This window comes from Hipposideros armiger, unplaced genomic scaffold (assembly GCF_001890085.2).
Source record: "Hipposideros armiger isolate ML-2016 unplaced genomic scaffold, ASM189008v1 scaffold_115, whole genome shotgun sequence".
Classification (NCBI taxonomy): domain Eukaryota; kingdom Metazoa; phylum Chordata; class Mammalia; order Chiroptera; family Hipposideridae; genus Hipposideros; species Hipposideros armiger.
The window spans coordinates 1,147,091-1,170,591 of record NW_017731465.1 but is presented as its reverse complement, the minus strand read 5'-3'; positions in this window follow the sequence as shown (position 1 = coordinate 1,170,591).

Here is a 23,501-nt window from a genome sequence, read left to right as displayed (position 1 = left end):
GTATAAAACAAGTCATGAGAATGTAATGTACAGCATAGGGGATATAGTCAATAATATTGTGATATGGTATGATATCAGATGGTGGCTGGACTTATTATGGTGATCACTTCTTTAGGTATATAAATATTGACTAACTATGGTGTAAACCTGAAACTAATATAATACTGTATGTTAGCTGTAACTTAATACAAATCTTAAAAAATAATTTGTATTTTTATATTTAACTCTTTTTTTAAAAAAAAAGATTTTTATTGAGGAATTAGGGGAAGGGGAACAGACAAGTTGCTGTCGTTTTGTTCTTCAGTCTAGTTGTGGAGGACGTTGATTCATTGGCCCAAGTTGGCACCATCATTGTGCTCTTCCCAGGTAAGGCAGATCAGTCGCCGGCTTCTGGATGCCCGCTCATGGTGGCTTGAGGGCCACTCACGCTGGCTGCTGGCTACACACGGTAGCCCAGGGCAACCCACTGCCACAGGGGCTGCAGCCCACGCTGTTGCCGGTGACCCAGGGCAGCCCAGCTCCAGGTTGAGCTGTTGTTCAGCATCTTAGCTGTAGAGGGCAGTGTCATTGGCCCTCATATGTGGGATCCAAACCGGGGCCCTCTGGCATCCCAAGCCAGTTCTTAACCAAAGCGCCACTCGGCTGGCCCTGAAACAGATAACTTTTTAACAAAAGAAGGTTGATAGTTCCTTTCCCTTTCACTGTAACGTTTTATTATAGTGCCATGTTGTTTTTCTCAGTTACTCAATATGACTGTCATTGGCTCAAATCCTCGGCTGGTGGGCAGATTGATATAAATAACTCCTAACCCAAATCCCAAAGACTAATAGGCATTTTTTGGAAACAGCTCACCTTGATTGAGACAAGACCATGACCTCTGTTGTGTCAGTTTGATCTGGTTCATGAAAAGCAACATCTTCAGGATGTGCTAATGTCTCGCTCTTCTTGACACTGGCCATAAAAAGCGCATGACTTATGGACATTATATGTACCACAATGCAATGCGCTGTTGTCATTTCAACTTTCTCTTTGCTGTTTTCTTCATTTAATGGATTTAGAAAGAGAAATAAACATGAGGGTGGGTTTAGCTCTTGAAATATATCAAAAAGCAAGGCCTGAACATCAGATGATAAAACCCCTTAGGATTATGAGTGGTTTAGGGACACATATTGTCAACTCTCTACTATTCTTTCATATAAGCAGGCCCTCTCTGAAACAATGATAATCTTGAGATCTCCCAATAGGAATCTGAGATACAAACCCACATGAGAACCAATTTGAGGTTATGAATTCTCAGAAGAAGTCCCTGTAAATTGTCTTCTGATTCCTGTGCCTCAATACACCATGAAAACCAAAGGTCAAATTTCCCAGACTCAGTAAAGGCCCTTGAGAAAAGAGGCAACATTTGGTTTCAGTGTTCAGCTTACATTAGTTTATCTCTATAGTTTCCATCTTTCTCTTAGTTTTGGGCTTTACTTTCTAGCTAGCTCATCAATGCATTTTAAAAGACATTTTAAAATATTTTATTCAGCGTTTTTAAGTGTATTCAGTGGGAGGATCAGTCAGGATATCTAGACCTCTACTGCCACAAACAGAAATTCATTAATTTATATGTTCAATATATACAGATAATTAATGTGTGTTTAGTATGGGTCAAGAACTCTGCTAAAGGGCCAGCAGAGTGACGCGTTGGTTAAGAGTTGGCTTGGGATGCCAGCTCTGAGCAGCAGTGCCCCGGTTCAGATCCCACATGAGGGCCAGTGACGCTGTGCCCTCTATAGCTAAGATGGTGAACAACAGCTCAACCTGGAGCTGGGCTGCCATGAGTCATCGGCAACAGCGTAGGCTGCAGCCCCTGCTGCAGTGGGCTGCCAGGAGCTACCGTGAGTGGCTGGCAGCCAGTGTGAGCTGCCGTGAGCATCTGTGAGCCACCGTGAGCGGTCGTCCAATGGCCAGCGATCAACTGCCTCACCCGGGAAGAGCGCAATGATAATACCAACACGGGCCAGTGAAGCGACATCCTCCACAACTAGGCTGAAGAACAAAAGGAGAGCAACTTGTCTGTTCCCCTCCCCCAATTCCCCAATAAAATCTTAAAAAAAAAAAAAAAAGAACTCTGCTAGAAACTGGGGATACCAAAGAGAAAGGGTCCATCAAATTGTAGATCATAATGTCTAGAAGTCAGAGAATCTTCAGAGACAAGATGGTGAGCAGAATTTAGAATATATATATATATATATATATATATATATATATATATGTATATATATATATGTGTGTGTGTATATATATATATATATTCACATCCAATTGCCTCTGTGTCTCTGGAGAAACTTAACTAATACAACAAATATCAAAGCATTAATAAGCATTAATTTTACTTAGGAAAATTCTCTCCTTACCTGGACTGTTTGTTTGTTTAGACAAAGTTTATGCTGGTTTTCTAATGATCAAACTCAACTCTATGATAAAAACAGCCTTCTATAGGCTTTAGTGGATGATAAAAATTCTCAAGAACATTCTACTTTATTTCAAACACCTCTTTTCACTTCATGAAAGCAAATCTTCCTTACAAAATTCTGTTAAACCTGGGCCCAGAAACATTTAAACTACATCAACTTGATACTGTTAAATATTCATATTTCCACTGCCAAGTGATATTGTATTTTAATACCAATTGCATTTTTAGGAAGAAAAGAGCTTGAACTTGCTGAAGCAGATTGCATTCTTGAAACTTCCAAACTTCTGTCAAACTCCCCTCAGATCTTTATTTTCTTTAGAACACATTCTCACTTTTCAGCTCTCAATGGCACTGTTTGTATATTAGTCAATGTATGTCAAGATGATGATAATTAGATTTCACTTGAAGTTCAGAGACAAAGTGATTAAATTTGAACTTAAATCTTTTTAAAATAGGTAGCTCTCTTGTATTTCACAGAGGGAAAATTCTACTTGGGTGTTAGGAGGAATATAATTATCTTGTTCAAGACACTAGATCTTTCAAGAAACAATACAACATTATCTTTGGTAGAAAGAGGGTAATCAGAAATTCAAAGCAGGTTTTTCTTATAGCTATTTTACGTTTTCAGTAAGTAATTGAACTTCCCTCATACACAGACATTTGCCACAGCCATAATAAAAGAGAGAACTGCCAATAAACCCTCTGTTTATGTCCCTCAATGTAGAAAAAAAGGAGGGACAATTTGATCTCTTTGTACGGCAAGAGGCAAGAGGGAGGGTGATGAGGCCACCTGAGCAGCAAACACTGCTACAACAGCACAGCAATGATAGCTGCCAGTCATTGTCTCAGGAAGCTGCAAGTGACAAAAAGCTATGTCAGAGTCTCCCCAGGTGTACTGGGCCTGCTCCAGCATGAGGGTCTAATCACTTGCAGATGGGTCTGTTGCAAAAGGAGGATGACCTTTACCCAGAACTGGGTGTGGTAGATAAGGAACCCTGGACTGTGGAATCCATATTGCCTATCGGTAATCTAATTCAAATTCGCCTCCTAAATTGAAGGGCTATTCAATTTCCTATTGCATTGTAACTTTTTAGTTCAGCTGTTTCCCTTATCCTACATCCAGGATTGATTAGGGAATCTGAACGCAAAAGTCAAAGTTGCATTACACACTAGGGCTGTGTGTCAGCGCGGAAGTGACAATCATCCCTATTCTCAGTGTGAAATGAGAGCAAGCGCTAATTAAAATTATAAGCTAGAGAGAACATGCATTGAAAGAAAGAATCCGTCCCTAACCAATAATTCCAGGAATAAATCATAGTTGATTTGCTAACATATAGAAGTGTCCAGGAACTATGATCTACAAATGTCTTGAAGATGGTTCTAATCAGTCTGCAGAACAATAATCAAGGAGGCATATAATTAGAACAGGCTCATCTGACAAGCAGTATATAACATTGTCTCACCTTGAAACAGCGCAGAGGCCTCCTGTCTTCAAAGTAAGAACTAATTCAAACAGAGGCAGTTTTTCTTTGGAAATGCACCTGGATGACAGACTTCTAGCTTTCCAGAAAATACAGTTCTAGATGTCAAAGGCGTAAAGATGTCTAGAGGTAAATTTTCCCTGAGTCTTGCTCTTTCTGCCCTCTGCTCCTTTCACTCCCACCCTTGCCACATCAGCTACGTGAGTGTGGAAAGGATTCTGACCGGAGAGGTCCTTCCTGATAGCTCCAAGCTCCAGTTGGCGATTTGCAATCAGTAATCATAAAAAAAATAGCCGATAAGAACTCTAAGAAAAAATGAGTCAGTCATAGTTTTTTGTAAGCTACTGACCTCCAACAGTTTCTGGCGGCATCACTGCCATCAAGGTAAGAATGGCATGGGAAAGCATGCCAAGAAGAAACCAAGTTTTGCACAGGGACTACTTGCCTTGTCAGTGCTCTAAGTCTCTGTGTGGATCACCACATTCATTCTGTAGAAGAGACCAGTGCAGTTGATTAGGAGATAGCAACGTAGACGGACAAATATCTAGTACGTGTTGAAGGTGGTGTTCCAACCCGTCTCTCGAAAGCTCCCAACCTGCACTTGGCTGAGACCTCAGTTCCCTCAACTCTCCTCCTTCTTTCTGGCTTTAAGTTCATCCCTGACTCAGAGCCTTGTTACTTACTGCTCCTTATGCTCGACATGTTCTCCCTCCAGATCTTCAAACAAATGCCTCCTCTTTGCTGTTCAGGTCTCCAGTTCAGACAGCCTTCTTCGGGGAGGCCATTCCCAACTTCCTAGTGAGAGGAGCCTTCTCACCGCAGTGTTCATTATCATTTTAACTGTCATAGCTCTGTGGTTATGTGCATTGGCTCGGGAGCTAAATTGCCTGGATTTGAACCCTGGTCTCTCTGTTTACTACCCAGAGGACATAAGATGGGGTATGTTGACTCTCTGTTTTAGCATCCTCATCTGTAAAATAAGGGTCATGGGAACAGCTATTGTATTTCCCTTGTGGGTTTGTTTTAGGATTTACACAAAGTGTCATAAGTAAAGTACTTAGAATAGGGTCTGCTACAACCTCAGTACTCTGTTTATTACTATCTTCTGTGTGGTACTTATTGGTAGCTGAAGTTGTCTTCCTGTATGTCTGAATGTTATTAGAAGGCAGGGAATCTGCTTTGTTTCTCACTGTGCCCTCAGCAGCTAGAAAGATACCTGGCACACAACAAATTATTGTGTAATGCACTGAGGAAGCACTCAATAAATTGTTGTTGACTAGAGACTGAATGATGTAAACCTCATATTTTACTGCCATTCAGGTTTTAGAATAAGATGACACTGAATTAGAGTCTTAGTTCTGCCATGCTCTAGCTCTGATATAAGACTAGTTATTTCACCTATCCAAGTTTTGTGATTTGTGAAAGAGAGATAATAACTAACTACTCCAAGGCTGGATAAATAATTTACAATATAGTCACCAGTGGAACATTATATGGCAATGAAAAGGAATAAATTATGCCTGCACAAATGAATTTCACTAGCACAATATTGAAGAAAAGAAATAATACACAAAGTATTATATATTGCATTAGTCCACTTTGCACAGTTCAATAACAGGCCAGGTTAGACTACGCTGTTAGAAGTTGGGCAGGTTAGCCTTGAGGTCGTAATAATGGGAAAAGGACACAAGGTGGCTTCCGGAGTTCCATATTCTGTTTCATCATTCTGGGTGCTAGTTACATTGGTGTGTTCATTTTGTGAAAATTCAGCAAGTGCTACCCTTATCATTTATATACTTTAAGCAAAATAATAATAACAACAATAAAAATAATAGATAAAGCCTACTTCCTTGTATGGTTGTGAGAATTAAAGGAAATAATGTAAATAAAGCATGAAATAATGTAACTAAGGCACATCAGAGAAAGTAAACACTAAACACACTAATTCCCTTCCCTTCTTCCAACATGGGCAAAAAAAGCAGCAGACATCAGTTCCTGCCCCCAAGGGGCATTCAAGGCCCTTCCAAATCTGGCCTCAAACTATTGCCCTAGACTTTTGGTCAATCACACTCTATCAGACACATTACATTGTTTCAGTCACACCGAACTTCTCACTCAGATCATCTAATGTCTTTTCACACTTGCTTGCTTTTCACATAATTTCCACCCAGCTAGATGCTCCTTCCCTACTTTGTTCATTCAGCAAACTTCTATTTATTCTTGAGAACCTAGCTCGGACACTATTTCCTCAAAAGGCCTTTCTCAGTGCTCCTTTCAATCACTCCCTCTTTTGTGCTCTCACAGTAGTTGAGCCTTTATTCTATTGTGTTGTCATTATCCTTTTAAATATCTTTTCCGTTTTCAAGCCATGTTAGTTGTATCATAACAAGGTCCTTAGGAATTTAGGCTTTCAATTTCCCAACTCAATTTTTAATCTCCAGCAAGTTACTTCGCCTTACTAAGCCTCACTCTTCTCACCTATACAATGCAGGTAACAACAGTTTTCCTGTCATAGATTTGTTTCACGAATTATAAAATTTTTTAATGGAATAATGTTCATGAAGGGTTTAAATAAAGAACTTTGCAAACAGAAGGTAATGAATATATGTTAGTCATTACCATGATTATTTCAAGGGCAAGGACACCCTTCATTTCTATGTTCCACCACCTACTTTTACACATGAAACACATAATGATAGTCAACCAATATATGTTAGATTACAGAAAGATGAAATAAACAAGAGGCTTTTCTACTGCTGTGTAGGAAAGAATGAGAAGACAAAATGAAAGAAAAGAGAAAGTAGAGAAATAGGAAAACTAAGTGACACACTTCTCTGCATAAGATAAATTTTTTAATTAGTTAAACCAATATTCCAGAAGGAGAGGCTTGCTCTCATTAACCTAGATCACTGCAGAAAGCCAAGCTTTCCCTAGAGATACCCATCCCCTAAGGGCAGGAGCCTGGTAGCTGTAGGTGCATTGTCCATAAAAGTGTTACTGATAAACCCTGGACACATGGCTTGAGGCCTCGTGACTGATTGTTTTCCTACAGCTTAAAGTCACTTGATGTTTATGCCACTCAAAATGTCTTCCTAAAGAAAAAAATGCTATTATCCATTGAGTACCTATCATGTGCAACACTGTACTAAATAAAGCACTTTATGTACATTACTTTTAATCTGCATGGCAACCTTTGATTGATTCCAGTTTTACAGAGGAGAAAATTTGAGAGGTTAAGTAATTTGCCTAAGAGAGATAGAGAGAGCAAAGGCTTAAACCTATGACTATGTGAATCCAAAGTTTCCATAACCATAACACCTCTACTTCATTAAATTATTTATATGAATATCTTATATCAAAGGAACACTAAAATTGTGATAAACATGTAAGAATTACAAGTAGAATTGAAATACTGGAGACTTTTTCAGTGCTACCATCTTTGTGGCCATAATTCTTGCTGACTGTTGAAAAACAGTTAAGAGGAAAAAATATTAAAGAAAAAGAAAAAGAGGGAGGTTTTGTTGTTCTTTTTAAAGAATGTGAAGGACAAGGGCCTAGAAATCAAAGATAGCAGAGAAGATAAATGTTGTTCCTCCCTCGTCCCATGAACACATCAAAATTACAACAAAATTATAGAACAATCAACCTGGAGAACCATCTGAAGTCTAGCTGAGGATATAAAGAAGAAGCCGCGTTAGACTGGTAGGAGAGATGGAAATGCAGAACTGGCTAACACCAAACCTGTGTGGGGCGACTAAGAACTAAAGGGATATCTCAGCCACAGAGGTTTCCTCCAGAGGAGCGAGGGACCCTAGCCCCCACCCCAGACTCTGCAGCCTGGGGTACTGGTGCCACGAAGAGACGTCCCCACAACATCTGGTTGTGAAAAACAATGGGGATTCCAACGGCCTGGGTGGGATGGAAGGCTGAGGGAAACCCAGACGTCATCTTAAATGGCCAACACACAGATTCACTGACTCGCAGGCACTCACCTGGGGCTCCAGTAGAGAGATGGTGACTCAGGGAATCTCGAAGACACACAAAGGGCAGGTTGAGGGATGTGTTTCAGGGTAGGGTTGGAAGGTAGTCACAATTTTCACTGTGTGAAGGCCTCCTCCAGTGCAGCCAGCAGGTGGGTGCCATCTTTCCTTTGTTGAGCCCACCCCCATAGGCCAAATCTGAATCTGATTGTCCTGATGAGCTATGCTGCTCTAACCTGCTGACTTCCTGAGATGGCCTCACCCAACTCCATACCGCATGAGGTTTTATCATCAGCTGAACCTTAAAAAAGCCAGAAGGTGGCAGCAGGCCTCAGTGTGTCCTGGGCTTTTGTGGAGCTACCGCAGTCCCCATTCTGATGGCAATCATCCTTGGTTCACAGCGTCACCTCTCCCACACACCTCCAGGTACAGCACAGGCAGTGACTAACTATGGATCACTTTATAACTCCTCCCAGGTAGTCCCTGGCCAGTCACAGGCAGTGGATGACCTGGGCCTGCACCAGAGTCCCTCCCAAGAGGACCCAAAACCAACATACTTAAAGGTTGGCTTTAGGCCACAGCATAGCACTGCCCAATTAGCCCCCAAGTGGCACAAACAAAGGGCGGTCTCAACAGGCACGAGGGCCCGCTGGAGTGAATCACGCTCCATGTGGTAAAACACCCCCTGCAATACCCCACACAACAGTCTGTAAACTGCAGACATGGCCAAACCCCATAGCCAGTCAGTGTGAGTGTCAATTACACCCATTGACATGTCAATAGCAATCAAGGTTCACCTATAACAGGAGGGCACACACAACCCACACAAGGGGACACTCCTGAAGCACCTGGAGTAGGTGACCAGGGAGACTGTGCCACTGGGCCACAGGGCACCTACTACATAAGGCCACCCAGCAAGACAGGGAGACATAGCGTATCTACCTAATAAATAGAAACAAACACAGAGAGGCAGCCAAAATGAGGAACAAAGAAATACACCCCACAGGAAAGAACAGGAGATAACTCCAGAAAAAGGACTAAATGAAATGGAGACAAGGAACCTACCAGTACAGAGCTCAAAACACTAGTTATAAGAATGTTCAAGGAACTTAGTGAGAATTTCAACTAAGAGATAGCAAGCATTAAAAATGACATAGAAACCATAAAAAAAGAACCAGTCAGAACTGAAGAATACAATAACTGAAATGAAGACTGCACTAGAAGGAATCACCAGGAGACTAGATGAAGCAGTGGATTGAATCAATGATTTGGAAGACAAGGTAGCAGAAAATGTTCAGTTGGAACAGCAAAAAGATAAAAGAATCTAAAAATGTGAGGATAGTTCAAGAGATAGCTGGGACAGCATAAAGCATAACAACATTCACATCATAGGGGTACAGAACGAGAAGAGAGAAATCAAAGGATTGAGAACCTATTTAAAGAAATAATGACTGAAAACTTTCCTAACCTGATGAAGAAATAGATATACAAGTCTAGGAAATCCAGAGAATCCCAAACAAGATTAAACCAAACAGGCCCACACCAAGACACATTACAATTAAAATGGTAAAGGTTAAAGACAAAGAGAGAATCTTAAATGCAGCAAGAGAGAGGCAACTAGTAATTTATAAGGGAGCTCCCGTAAGTTTGTCAGCTGATTTTGCAGGCCAGAAGGGACTGGCACAAAATATTTAAAGTGATGAAAAACAAGGATCTACAACCAAGATTACTCTACCAAACAAGATTATCATTTAAAATTGACACAGATAAAGAGCTTCCCAGACAAGAAAAAGCTAAAGGAGTTCATCACCAGCGATCCAGTGTAACAAGAAGTGTTGAGGGACTTCTTTAAGATGAAAAAACAAGGGCCGGCCGAGTGGCACATTGGTTAAGAGCTGGCTTGGGACACCAGCTCTATGCAGCAGGGCCCTGGTTCGGATCCCACATGAGGGCCAGTGACACTGCCCTCTACAGCTGAGATAGTGAACAACAGCTCAACTTGGAGCTGGGCTGCCGTTAAGTCGCCGGCGATGGCATAGAGCCCCTGCTGCAGTGAGCTGCCGTAAGCTACCGTGTGTGGCCGGCAGCCAACGTGAGCGGCCGACAGCTCATGTGAGCTGCCAAGAGCGGCCATGAACGGCCGTCCAGAGGCCGGCGACTGATCTGTCTCACTCAGGAAGAGCGCAGTGATGGTGCTCCAACATGGGCCAGTGAAGCGATGTCCTCCACAGCTAGACTGAAGATCAAAAGGACAGCAATTTGTCTGTTCCCCCTCCCCCAATTCCCCAGCGCTGTTCCCCTCCCCCAATTCTCCAATTAAAAAAATCTTAAAAAAAATTAAAAATATGAATAATAAAATGGCAGTAACTACATATCTACCAATGATTACTTTCAATGTAAATGGATTAAATGCTCCAAAAAAAAGTATAGGGTGGCTGAGTGGATAAGAAAACAAAACCCTTATATATTCTGCCTCACTTCAGATTAAAAGACGCACACAGACTGAAAGTAAGGGATGGAAAAAGTTATTTCATGAAAAAAAAAAGTTGGCGTAGCAATAGTTATACCAGACAAAAGAGAATAGACTTTAAAACAAAGGCTATAACAAAAGACAAGACCCAGTAATCCCACTTCTGAATATTTATCTGAAGAAGCCCAAAATGCTACTTTGAGGAGACATGTGCATCCATATGTTTATTGCCTCATTGTCTACAATGGCCAAGATGTGGAGGGAGCCTGGGTGACTATCGATGGAAAAATGGATAAAAAGAGGAATTTTGCTCAGTCAGGAAAGGGAATGGGTTCTTGCCATCTGTGGTGGCATGGATGGACCTGGGGGGTATTGTGCTGTGTAGTGTCAGACAGAGAAAGACAGATGCAATGTGATTTCACTTATATGTGGAATCTAAAGAACAAAATAAACAAACAAAAAAAACAAACACATAGATACAGGGACGATTTTGATGGCTGCCAGATGGGAGAGGGGTTAAAGCGTTGAGTGAAAAAGGTGAAGGGATTAAGAAGTACAAATTAGTTTTTACACAGTAGTCACGGGGTGTAGGGTTTAGCACAAGGAATACAGTCAATAATATTGTAATAACTATATATGGTGTCAGGTGGGTACTAGATTTATTGGGGTGTGTCATCACGGGGGGGGGGTTGTAGGGGAGATTTTGGCGGTGAGATGCTCAGTGTAAAAAAGGCATGTGGAGCCAATATGAGGAGGGACCAACACCTTTAATCAGCAATAGCAACCTTATATAGTGGTTTGGGGAAGGAGAGCGCATGGGAGTGCTTATGCTCCCTCCTGCAAGTGCAAGTCACGCTTACATAAGGGCCTATGTAACTGGAGCCAACGAGCTTGCACAGCAGGCTCTGGGGTCGTGTCCCGCACGTACCCCAGCCTGCGCATATTTGGACATACCCAGGTCTCGTGTTCCGGGCTTCCGCTCATGCGTGGCTGAACGTGCTCAGACCCTGTCAGTCCACCCCCTGCAGGGGGGTAGTTTGGGACTTGACCATAAGAGCATGTCCCTGTGCACAAAGGCCGCAAAAGCAATACAAGAAGCAACAGAGGACCACAAGCCTGGTGACAATACCTGCCAAGATAAGGCCTGCCCACCGCCACAAAGGGCCAAGGGATTTCCACCAACGCATAAGGGGGTCGTCCTGCAGGGCTTGGATCACAGAAACCTTGGTGTCTATTTCCTGTAAGGCTGCCTGTACCTTTTGTTGGTGGTCTGGGATGTAAACACAGCATTTAACATGCAAGAGGGCACATGTTCCCCCCTGCATAGCAGTTAACAGGTCTAGGGCCATCCTGTTCTGCAGTACCACCTTTCTCATTTGGATTGTTTCATCAAAGAGCAAGGCTAAAGATGCTTGCATGACGTTCAGAGCATTCGCAAAGTGTTGGGCAAGGGCTTCCACCTGTAGCTCTACGTCTATCACTCCACCCCCTAGCAACCGATGAGTAAGGGGTAAAACCACCAGGCCACCCACTTTTTTCAGTGCCAAAACTGGGTCCCAATTGGCCAGCCTTTGGAATAATGTGAGCAGGAGGCGACCGTGAGTAAAGGGGCACCCCCAGGTGCAGCGACCCATCCATCGGGCCTGCAAATATGGCCAGCCGTAGCAACTACAAACCCAGATAGCATTACCTGGCAGGAAATCAGTGGATTTCGTCCCCGCTATACGTCGTCCATCCCACCAGCAGGTAGGGTTCGTTACAACAGTAATGTTGAGTCAGAGCGTCTCAGGTAACCAACCCAGTGTACGGTTTGCAACCGTGGGCTGTCGTTGTTTGATACACAGAGAAGTGCAGTGAGACAGGGTTACCTGAATTCCCACCAACCACCCCCAGCCATTGTCCATAGCCTTGCCAAGGAGAAGGGGGTTATTGTGGTGGTGTTTTTGCAAGAGGGCTTCAACTGTGTGGTGGTGAGCGTTCCGCTCCAGACTGTTCTGATCCCAGAGCTGGAGGTCTGTCCAGTTGGTACTGGTGGCAGGGGCGACTCGCCAAAGCAACCCTTCAGCAGTCTCTGCTGGCAGTTCCATGCACACCCAGCAGTGCGAGGCGTTCTGCACCCAGGCAAAGGTGTACTCCCAGGATAGTATGCTGTTTCTTATGGCTAACCTGGGTGATACGACAGAGCAGATAACGAGACCATCATGGGTAAGGCACGGCCTTCCAGTAAAATGTAGGCTACGTGCTTGTCCTGCGATAGCACCATAGCCAGTATGGGGGCAGCTCCTGGTCGGTGGTACCACACCTGTGCTCTGTAGGTCGTCAATAGGGGGCCGAGGGTTAGGTCTACCGTGTACATGGGTATGGGCCAAAGGCGTAGCACAGGGGTCCCTCATAAGAGGGACTTGCTTGCCTTGGCTGGTAAAGTCACTTGTACTGTAAAGGGCCAGCGCCCAAGCCAGGACGTGACCTGTAGGCCCTCTCTAGACCCTGTTTCCAGGGCTCAAGCAGGGTGACCCAGGGTTTTTGGATGACCTGAGCTTGCCAAGATCAGGTCCATACCTGCGTCCGACTGGGGGCTACTGTGGATGGAGCAGGTAGGATTACCATCCCCCCTGAAGCCTGGGCTGTACCTCCGGGTCCCTGGTCCCCAGTCCCCATGACCCGTAGGAGTCGTGGGAGCCCCTCGGTTACCTTATCCAAGGGGGCCTTACCAGCCTTCCATGGCTGCTCGTTCAACAGGCAAAGAGCTACCGGTACCTGGTTTTTCCAATGTTTCCACCTGGGGCCAATACCCTTAACTTGTCCTTCAACAACTCGTTAAAGCACTCAACCATACTGGTAACTTAAGGTCAGTATGGAATGTGTAGCTGCCATTGGACATCATTGTCTTTCGCCCAGTTTTGAACCTGTGAACCTGTAAAGTGGGTGTCTCAATCACTGGCGATTAGCAAGGGCTGGCCATAGGCAGCCGATAAGTGCTCCAGTGCTAGGAGCGTATGTCATTGGTCTGCCAGAGCCACAGGGTAAGTGAAGCCCAGCCCGGTGGTGGTGTCTACCGCCATTAGGGTGTAGTAGGCTCCCTGGTCTGCAGGGAGCGGTCTGATGTAGTCTACCTGTAAGTCTTGTAGGCGCCACGCCCCCCCCCAAGGTACTTGGACCCTGTGGAGGTGGGCAAGCGCCGTCTTTGGGGGCAGTGCTCTGCACACCAAGGACACTGTCAAATGGCTTGTTGTGCCTCTGTCCTGGTTAGTGGCAAGCCCCAACTGGTAGCCACCAATCCCACGGTTTGGGCACCCACATGCCCCAGCTTTTTATGGAGCCACGCGGCCATGGCAGCGGGCTCTGGGGACGCCATGAGCAAGCGCACTCGCACTAAGGCATTAGCCATGCCATTGCTGGGTGCCTGCAGTGTCCAGTGGCCTGAGACATGATACATGATGGTGCCCGTACCCAAGCCCTGTCTCCAAAGGTCCTCCCCAGAGTTCTGCCCCTTAGTGGGCAGTGGCCGATCAGCTAATCTTGGGCTGCCCATCAGCGCAGCCACAGTGTGAGGTCTCGATACACGGACCAGCTGTCAGTACCGGGCCAGGTTTCTTGTTTAGAACCATCCAGACCACCATAACTCAGCCCATTGGATGGAGCATACAGTACCTGTGTCATACCAAAAGGTGTCAGTGGGGGGTTGTAAGACTATAGCCGCCCATGTGGGGGGCTGCCCTTGGCAAGACCTGTCCATGTACCAGGTGTCCACTGGCACTGGGCGCTTGCCCTCCTCAAAAGGGCTGAGAGTCTCTCCTGTTTTTACGGGGTTCTCTGCTCACTCAGAGAAGAAAGCACTGGGCCCCAAAACAGCATGTAGCTCCTGGTCAATGGACTAATGGAGAATTGAGCTTGTTGTTCTAAATAGGCTCCCCATTTTGTTAACGTTGGCGTTTGTGCCACGCTGGTTCGCTGCCTTGTTGCCCAAGATCAAAGCCAGCCTTCCACTGGATAGGTCGTTTGTACCGTGACCGGGTGCGGACCCGTGATGCCTTTACAGGGCAACAGGGCAGTGTTTACCACTGCTAATTGCTTTTCCACCAGGGAATAACGTTCCTCAGCTCCCTTCCAGAGCTGGAACCAAAACCCATTAGGAGTCTTCCTGTGTGCCCTGTTTTTGCCAGAGACCCCAGCCAAACCCAGAGTCCTCCACTTGGACGGTCAGGAGGAACGGCAGGGTTGGATCTACGATTCTTAGGGTCTGGGTCTGCGATACAGTGCGTTTCATCACCCCAAATGCCTGTTTGGCTTTAGGGGACCAATCCCAGGGCTCCCCTTTGTGAAACAACTGGTGCAAGGGTTGCATTAGCATCACCAAATGCAGTATGAAGGTTCTCCAGAACCCCAGTAGCCCCAGGTAAGTTTGTAACTGTCTCACCATCTCTGGTCGAGGGTATGCTTGAATCATATCTATGACCGCCTCAGGAATTACTTTTGTCTTAGCAGACCAAATAACTCCCAAGAACTTGACAGAGTAGCAAGGGCCCTGGACCTTATCCTCGTTGATGGCCCACCCCCAACCCGTTAGGGCATCTCGTTAGACTGTGGGCGGCAGTTTCCAAATCTGCAAGAGAATCAGAAGTTAACATTATGTCATCTGTATAGTGAAACAAACGTATGGTCAGGGGCTAAATCCTGCGCTACCAGCCCATGGCACAGCGTTGGGCTGTGCAGTTAGCCTTGTGGTAACACCTGGAAGGTCCACTGTCTACCCTCCCAGATGAAGGCGAATTGCTCTTGGCTGGCAGTGTCAATGTTAATGGAGAAAAAGGCATTGGCCAAGTCTACCACACAGTGGAACCATCCCAAATTCCTGTGAGAGGCAGTCCATCAACTCTGTGATGTTTGGAACAGCAGCGTGCAGTGTGTGTGTGTGTTGGGGTGGGGGTCACTTTATTTAGCTCCCGGTAGTCTACTGTCATTCTCCAGGAACCATCAGGTTTCCATACTGGCCAGACCAGGGAGTTGAAGGGGCTATGGTGGACTGTATGACACTGCCTCTTCCAACTTCAAAATAGTATGCCTGATCTCCTCATACCCCAGGGCAAATGATATTGTCTGATGTTAACCACGCAGGTGGCCTGTGGCAGGTGGAGGGGTGCGTGTTGGGGATGTCCTCTAACCATCATTTTCACCATGCGCACCCGCAAGTGGAATTCCCCCACAGTCGTCATGTCCCCTGAGCACATCCACCCAGAGGATGTATTCATCAATAGGAGACGCGTAGACCTCATAGGTCCTGCGGGGGGAGACGTTCAACGTCCAGGGTGATGGAGAGTTTAGGTACCGTGATGTGCCGGCCACCATACCCCTCAACAGTGGCTTTCAGGCCCTGAAAACGGTCCGCATTGCCATATATGAGGGTGCTATCTACCCCGGTGTCCACGAGGGCCAGCACCCGCTGCATGTTTCAGGGGGTGAGCTCAATGTACGGCCTCAGGTCATCCGGCTCCCCCATTAACCGGGTGCCCCAGCCTGTTTCCTAGTCTGGGAGGAAGTCAGTTAGGAACAACTCCCAGGCAGTCCCCTTCTGTTCCTTTGGGGGTAATGTGATGAACTTCTGCTCAGGCCGTAGCTTCCGCCAGAGGGCCAAGAGGACCTCGAGGGGCTGGCTGTCTAATTTCTCCTCAGCCAGCCCAGCGGCCACCAAGTCAAACCACGTTTGCCGGCAGCTCACCTTAATAGGGTCCTCCCCCTCGCCCTGGCCCATGGGCGTGGTTTTCACAGCCCACTTCAGGGGATGATGGGGTGATTCATGACCTTTCTGACCACAGTCTGTGCCTGCATAGTCTGGCCTTGCCAGCAGACTTCCACGTCTCCCAGTCTAGCCAAACCTCCTGTGACCTTGTGGATGGGCTGGTCTGTATAGGGGACTAGTAAGGCGGCCATGGTCCCAAAGGTGCCCGGTGGACCGTTAGCAAGGATAAGGTCCTTCATGCAAGCTGTGAATATCTCTTCATTGGGGCTGTTATACTGTAAGGCAAACATTATCTGCCGCACGCCCATTTCCTGTATGATTTGCACCAAGTCCAAGTAGGTGGTCCACTTACTCACATGTCCCAGGCCATACAGGCAGCAGCCATGAGCCAGTTAATTAGGGTCTGATTACCAACTCGGGGGTTGGTCTGGGGCACGTTTTGCAAACACTGCCGCAAGGAGGGCACCGTGGTGACGCTGGCCAGGTGTGCCATTTCAAGGGGGCTTAATTCTGTATTGTCCACCCCGTCATCCCACAAGCGCAATAACCAAGCAGGGACCAACTCACCCAGACGCTGCTTGCATTGCTTAACGATCTCCCGCAGCTCCATGGCCCTGTCTGTAGCTTAGGAGGTGTAGTGTACGGTGCTGTGGTCCAGCGGCCCCGCCCCCAGGAGCCAGTGGCTCATCGACTTCCACCTTTTGTGCACCACCAGTCAGGTGTGCTGCACTGACCCTGGTGGACTGCTAGCCTATGAGGGCACCCCCGACTCGGGGGACCCTTGGAATAGGTGTTCAGCTGCCGCCAGGCGTTGCTCTAAGTCCTCTTACCGGCGCTGTCACTGCTTCACCTGGCCCATGTACTCCTGAATGACATGGCTAGCATGTCATAAGACTGCTAGGAACATCCAGGCCACTCCATTGGCCGCCTCCCAATGCACCAGCGGGATGTTCAGCTCCAACGCCTCCAGGGATTTCTGGACGTTCTCTGTTCGGGGGCGCATGGCATCCCAGTCCCCCAGCAGAGTCCACACCAGCAGGTACACCACAACCGGGTACCAGAAGGATGTCGGAGGTCACATCCCGTCTACCTGGGGCAGTTCCTCCAACAGGGCAGAGGGGGCGCTCATCTCATCCTGCCGACTTCGCCATGTGTAGTCGCGGAGGGGCGGGTGTGTGTGTGTGTTTTGCAGGGGAGGTTTTGGGATGAGGTTCCCAGCGTAAAAAAGGCACGTGGAGCCCACATGAGGAGGAACCAATGTCTTTACAGCAATAGCAACCTTATATACTGGTTTGGGGGAGGAGAGCGCATGGGAGTGCACATGCTCCCTCCCACAAGTACAAGTCATGCTTACAAGTCTGGCTTATGTAACCGGAGACCACGTGCCTGCACAGCAGGGTCCGGGGTCGTGTCCCGTTACCCAGCCTGCACATATTTGGACATACCCGGGTCTCATGTACTGGGCTTCCGCTCATGAGTACTGGAAGGTGCCCGGGCCCTGTCAGGGCCCTGACAGATGGAAGGGGGGTTGGGGTACCAGGTTAAAAAAGTCAAAGTGATTAGGAAGTACAAACTGGTAGTTACAAAGTAGTCATGGGGATGTAAAGCAAAGCACAGGGAATATAGTCAATCATATGGTAATAACTATGTATAGTTATTATCATATAATCATAGGTAATAACTATGTATAGCCACGTGGGTACTAGATTAGTCAGGGGGATCACTTCTTAAATTATAAATGTTTAACTATGCTGTACACCTGAAATAATATCAAATAATATTGAATGTCAACTATAAATGAAAAAAAGGGAGAAACTAGTTGAAGGGGAATCACAGGTTCAAATTTCCAGGTATAAAACAAACAAGTCTTGGGGATGTAATGTACAGCATGGGGAATATAGTCAATAATATTGTGGTAGCGTGGTACAGTGTCAGATGGTTGCTGGACTTACCATGATGATCACTTCTTTAGGTATATAAATGTTGAAAAACTATGGTGTACCCCTGAACAGATATAATGTTGTATGTTAGCTATATTTTAAAATAAAAGAATTTTTTGAAAAGGATGTGAAGGGCAAAAGAAAATTAGAAGAACATTTAAAAATTGGAATTAGGAGAAATTTAAATGTAAACAAGCTTATGTTCCAAGAAAGATGGTTAGTACTAAAAACAATACAAATTATATGAGAATCCAGAAGACAATGAGATAAAAGAGGAAAGCCACAGACTAAAATATACTCTAGTAAGAAAAAAAAAAAAACCTAAAAATCCATGAAATGAAAAGATGACATGTAAAAAAAAATCTTTGATTTTTTTCTCTGTACTACAACCCCCATTTGTTTATGTCTTTCCAAAGGGGGCAAATCAGTAACCAATAAACTTCACATTCCACTATCACCCAGCTAAAGGGTCCACTTCGCTAAGATTTGAGGTAAACAGATTATCTTTCACCAGGGATATCTTCTTCTGAAACACATTTTTGACATTTAATACTGATTTCTTTAGTTCATTTTCCTTTACAACTCTATAGAGCTGTAACTCAAAACAAACCAAGGCTCTCTGACAACTGGCAGAGAAGAGTCCATGAAGTGTAAGGAATATTCTTGGAACTCCGAATGAAACCAGAGGTGACAGATGTTGGTTAAATGCTTAAACTCTGGAGCAAAATAAACCATGCTAGTGTAGGCTTGGCCACTCACCAGCTGTTGAGACCTTGAGAAAATTATTTTTCTTCTTTTGCAAAAGTGTATAAAAGTAGCCTTTTCAGAGAATTGTTGAGAGGATTAAGTGCAATAAAGAACATGACATTTGGTACAGAGGCTGGCATATATGAAGCACCTTTCAAATGGTAGGTGCTAGTGCTTTCATTCTAGTTGCAATATGTAAAATTAGTAAATTGGACAAAATTATTTAGTCTGAGATATCTTTAAAAAGTTAGACATTCTTGTTTTGTAGATCCTTTACTATAGTGTTAAAAGAATTTATCTGTGTTGCTAGTGCTGTTTTGGTTTAAAAGTCCTCTATTTATTAAGATTGGTATTTCAGCAGAAAAACATCTAATGAATCAATCTTTCATCCAATCAATACCTGATACCTATCATTTATTGCTTCTGGGCGTTCTGTATAGTAGCTGTCAGCCTTTCTCAGAGTATCAAAATATCAGTCATTTTTTGCCTAATAAAATCAAACATGATTTTAGCCATGTTGCTGTGTGCCAAAATGCTTTTTAAAAAGCTTCGTTCTGACACGATTTAAAAATGCTTATGTAAAAATTCAGAAAACTATTCAAAAATTGATCATTCATCTCTAGTGTCTTATGTTCACACAACATTGGTTTGCTTAAGATTAAGTATGCCTTTTAAACACTTCTAAGATTTATTTAGGTCTTATAGCTTCATAAGCATATAATAGAGAAATGTGTGAAAGATTCATGGGATAGTTTTTTTGTTTGTTTTCACAGCAGGTAAAGGTTTTGGTGAGTTCAATTGTATTGGGTTACCTGTTTTGTTGTTTCTTATTTCAGTCATCTATAACGTTAAAATCCAGTATACCTCAAGCAGCATTTCACCATCATTAATTCGGGAAAATTTGACCAGTTAAAACAATAGGCTTTAAAAATCAAACTGACCTTGGGCCGGTCGAGTGGCCCTTTGGTTAAAAGCTGGCTTGGAACCCTGGCTCTGAGCAGCAGGGCCCTGGTTCGGAACCCACATGAGGGCCAGTGACACTGCCCTCTACAGCTGAGATAGTGAACAACAGCTCAACCTGGAGCTGGGATGCCATGAGTCACCGGCGACGGCATAGGCTGCAGTGGGGGCTGCTGTAAGCTACTGTGTGTGCTGCCGGCACCTGGCGTGAGCTGCTGGCACCTGGTGTGAGCTGCCATGAGCTGCCGTCCGGAGCTGGCAACCAATCTGCCTCATCCGGGAAGAGCACAATGATAGTACCAACATGGGCCAGTGAAGCAACGTCCTCCACAACTAGACTGAAGAACAAAAGGACAACTTGTCTGTTCCTCTTCCTCCGATTCCCCAGCGCTGTTCCCCTCCCCCGATTCCCCAATAAAATCTTTAAAAAAAAAATCAAACTGACCTCTGAAGACTTCTGAAAACTGCACACTTAATAAACAGTAATAACCTCAGGAGAAAGACGGAGACTCTACAGAAGCCTTAAGAGATGAGGGGCGGTCTATGGCTAATATTAAAAGACATTGAGGGCCGGCCGAGTGGCGCGATGGTTAAGAACTCGCTTGGGATGCCAGAGGGCCCTGGTTCGGATCCCACATATGAGGGCCAGTGACACTGCCCTCCACAGCTGAGATGCTGAACAACAGCTCAACCTGGAGCTGGGCTGCCGTGGGTCGCTGGCGACGGCGTGGGCTGCAGTCCCTGTGGCAGTGGATTGCCATGGGCTACCATGTGTGGCCAGCAGCCAGCGTGAGCGGCCAGCAGCCGCAGTGAGCGGCCGTCCAGAAGCCGGCGACTGATCTGCCTCGCCCGGGAAGAGCGCAATGATGGTGCCAACTTGGGCCAGTGAAGCAACATCCTCCACAACTAGATTGAAGAACAAAAACGACAGCAACTTGTCTGTTCCCCTTCCCCCAACTCCCCAGCACTGTTCCCATCCCCCCCAATTCCCCAATAAAAAATCTTTAAAAAAAAAAAAGACATTGAATATAACACTTATAGTACATTAAATAGCCTAATTACATGGTGCATGCACTTCTCATTAATGCGCTCTGATAAGAGATGTTACCCTGGCCTCGAAAGCCTTGTGGCCATAGTGCCTTGAATTGAACTTGGATCATGTCCAGGTGTTTCCATCAGTCCCGTATGTTTTGGATCAAATCATCAGTAATATGCACAAAGTGCACTTTGGTAAAAAATGTGATATCCTTAAACATTCACGAATTTTTTTGCTTGTTGCATTTCGCTAACATAATGTGTTTCTGTAATCACTTGGAGACTCTGACATAACAGAAAATTCTCATTCCATACAAGTGATAATTAAGACTGTCATGAGTTAATCTCCAAACCCAGTACCATTCATTCACACATCCTTAGCACTGCTGCCAGTCTGCCAATTCATGCTATTTACAGACGACTCAAAAGCAATGTGATGCTCACTAGCAGGAAGCATGCGATCCAGCCTTTGCACCAAAAAGCATACTAATTTTATTACCCTGTGAAGCAATCCTCATCTATACTGAACATGCTAGTAACTTTTCATACTCATGTTTGAGATTCAATGCAACAATTTCATGGAAAGAGAAGTATCTGGAACACAGGTAGTTTTATTTGTAAAACACTGCAAGAATTACCGTTTTTAAAGAAAATTTCAATATCAATAAAATATGAAGAGCTGTTTTTATTACAAAAGTTCAACTTGTATGCATTCTTTCAAGTTTTTCTACTTAGGTTATAACCGCAATAAAAATTTTACTGAGTTAAAATTTTTTACAAAACACTCTATTCCATGAGAGCATCATAAAGGTCAGTTTGAAGCCTGAGGTTTAAAGTTGAATTGATGGAAAAGTACATTTTCTATTTTTTCATTTAAATACACAAACAGGCATCCTGAAAACACCCCTATAACAAGTGCACATTAATTTCTTTTGAAATTTGGCAATGAATTTGTGTGCATGATACTTTTTTTCGTTTTGGGGAGAGGACAGCAATGATTTTCTGTCAAATAATTGTCCCTTTACTTTAAAACCAGTTGCTATACTGGTTAGAATATTATATGTAAGTACCTTCAAATAAATGTAAATGAGTTGAAATTGACAACATATTTAAGTAACTTACACACTTGTGTGGATTCTCTTCTACATAAATGAATTTAAAATCCTGTAAGATGAATACAATACAGATGTATAAACTAGAATTTTATTTTGCAAATAGAACAAACACAAGTCTATATTTTAACATAAACTAAAAGAGGTCAATCTGGACTAATCTGTATCAAACTACATCCAAAACAAATGGAAGCAAGCATTCTTTATTCTTAATAGACCAGGAGAGTAACTGTTGCTGGGAAGAGGTACAATAATGTGACTTTATAAAAGTTTATAGTTGTGACCTTCACAAAAAGAAACAATCAAGGATGTGGAAACTGTGTATCCAGGTGAAGTCTGGGCAGACCCAAAGAAACTACTGGGCTAATAAGTAGAGTAATGCATCAGTCAAGTAGATTATTAATTTTACACCTAAGAAATTAACTCGTACTAGGAGGAAGCCTGGATGGAATTTAAGTCAACATTTATAAATTTTTTTAAAAAATTTGTTTTAAAAATGATTCTTCTTTTGGCGGCAACAATGAATGATAGCTTCCAAATTGTCCTAATATAAAGACTCATAACAAATTACTTTCTAAAGAGAACATTAACCATTTAGGTACTATGTACTTGTTCACATTATACTAGTTTTAAGAACTACCTCAAGAGAAATAGCTCTAATTGAATAATCAATGCTGCCTCTTTTTTTTTTTTTTTTCCGGTAATTCATTACTGAACCAGTCTGACCCGACTTAGCTTGGATACTGGGGTGTGCCAGTTTCAGGTTTTCATAGGAAAAAAGTATAACAAAATAAAAAATAAGTGTTTGATTATATAATGCCCCTTCTAGTAAATACAATTTTGTAAATTTCTAAAGGATTTTAGCTAAAGAAATCTGAATACCCTTCTCAGAATATAAAATCTGTTTGAATGTTAATATAATTTCTTACAATCAATCTCCCAACTTGTTAGGTATTAACTACATGTGAATACACTACACTCCTCCATTGTTACCCTACTATTAAATATCGATATTTTATTATAGTGTCTACCTTACTATATCCACATTTAGATACATAAATATATAGTTGAAAATTTTTCCTCATTACTCTTTTTAAATTCAATAGGCATGACTAAATGGGTCCACATAAATTAAAGTGATTTCTAACTTGGTGGAAGCACTTGAGAACCACTAAGCTTTAGAAGAATTTGGTATAAATGCTTATGATGTAGTCAGGAAAATTCTATTTGTTGAGATTCAATTATATGATTTTTGAACCTTTCCATGATAACAAATATTGTCATTCGCAGCTGCCTATAGGAATGCTTATAATCCTCAAACTGTGAAAGTATGTTTTAGGAATTTGTTCTCACTACTGCTGAAAAATAATTTTTTTTTATGATGTTCAATTTGATTGTAGAAGTTCCAACCCTCCTTTTTTTATTTTTGTTTTTTAAGTTTTGGTGCACTGCAACAAACAAAATACTTTCAGTATATTTCCCTGTTGAAACTTATCTGCCAGATTTTGAGCACGGGTAATGGGTAAGTAGAATATAAATTTATTATACTTTTCAGCATCTAGAACCATCAGGGAACTT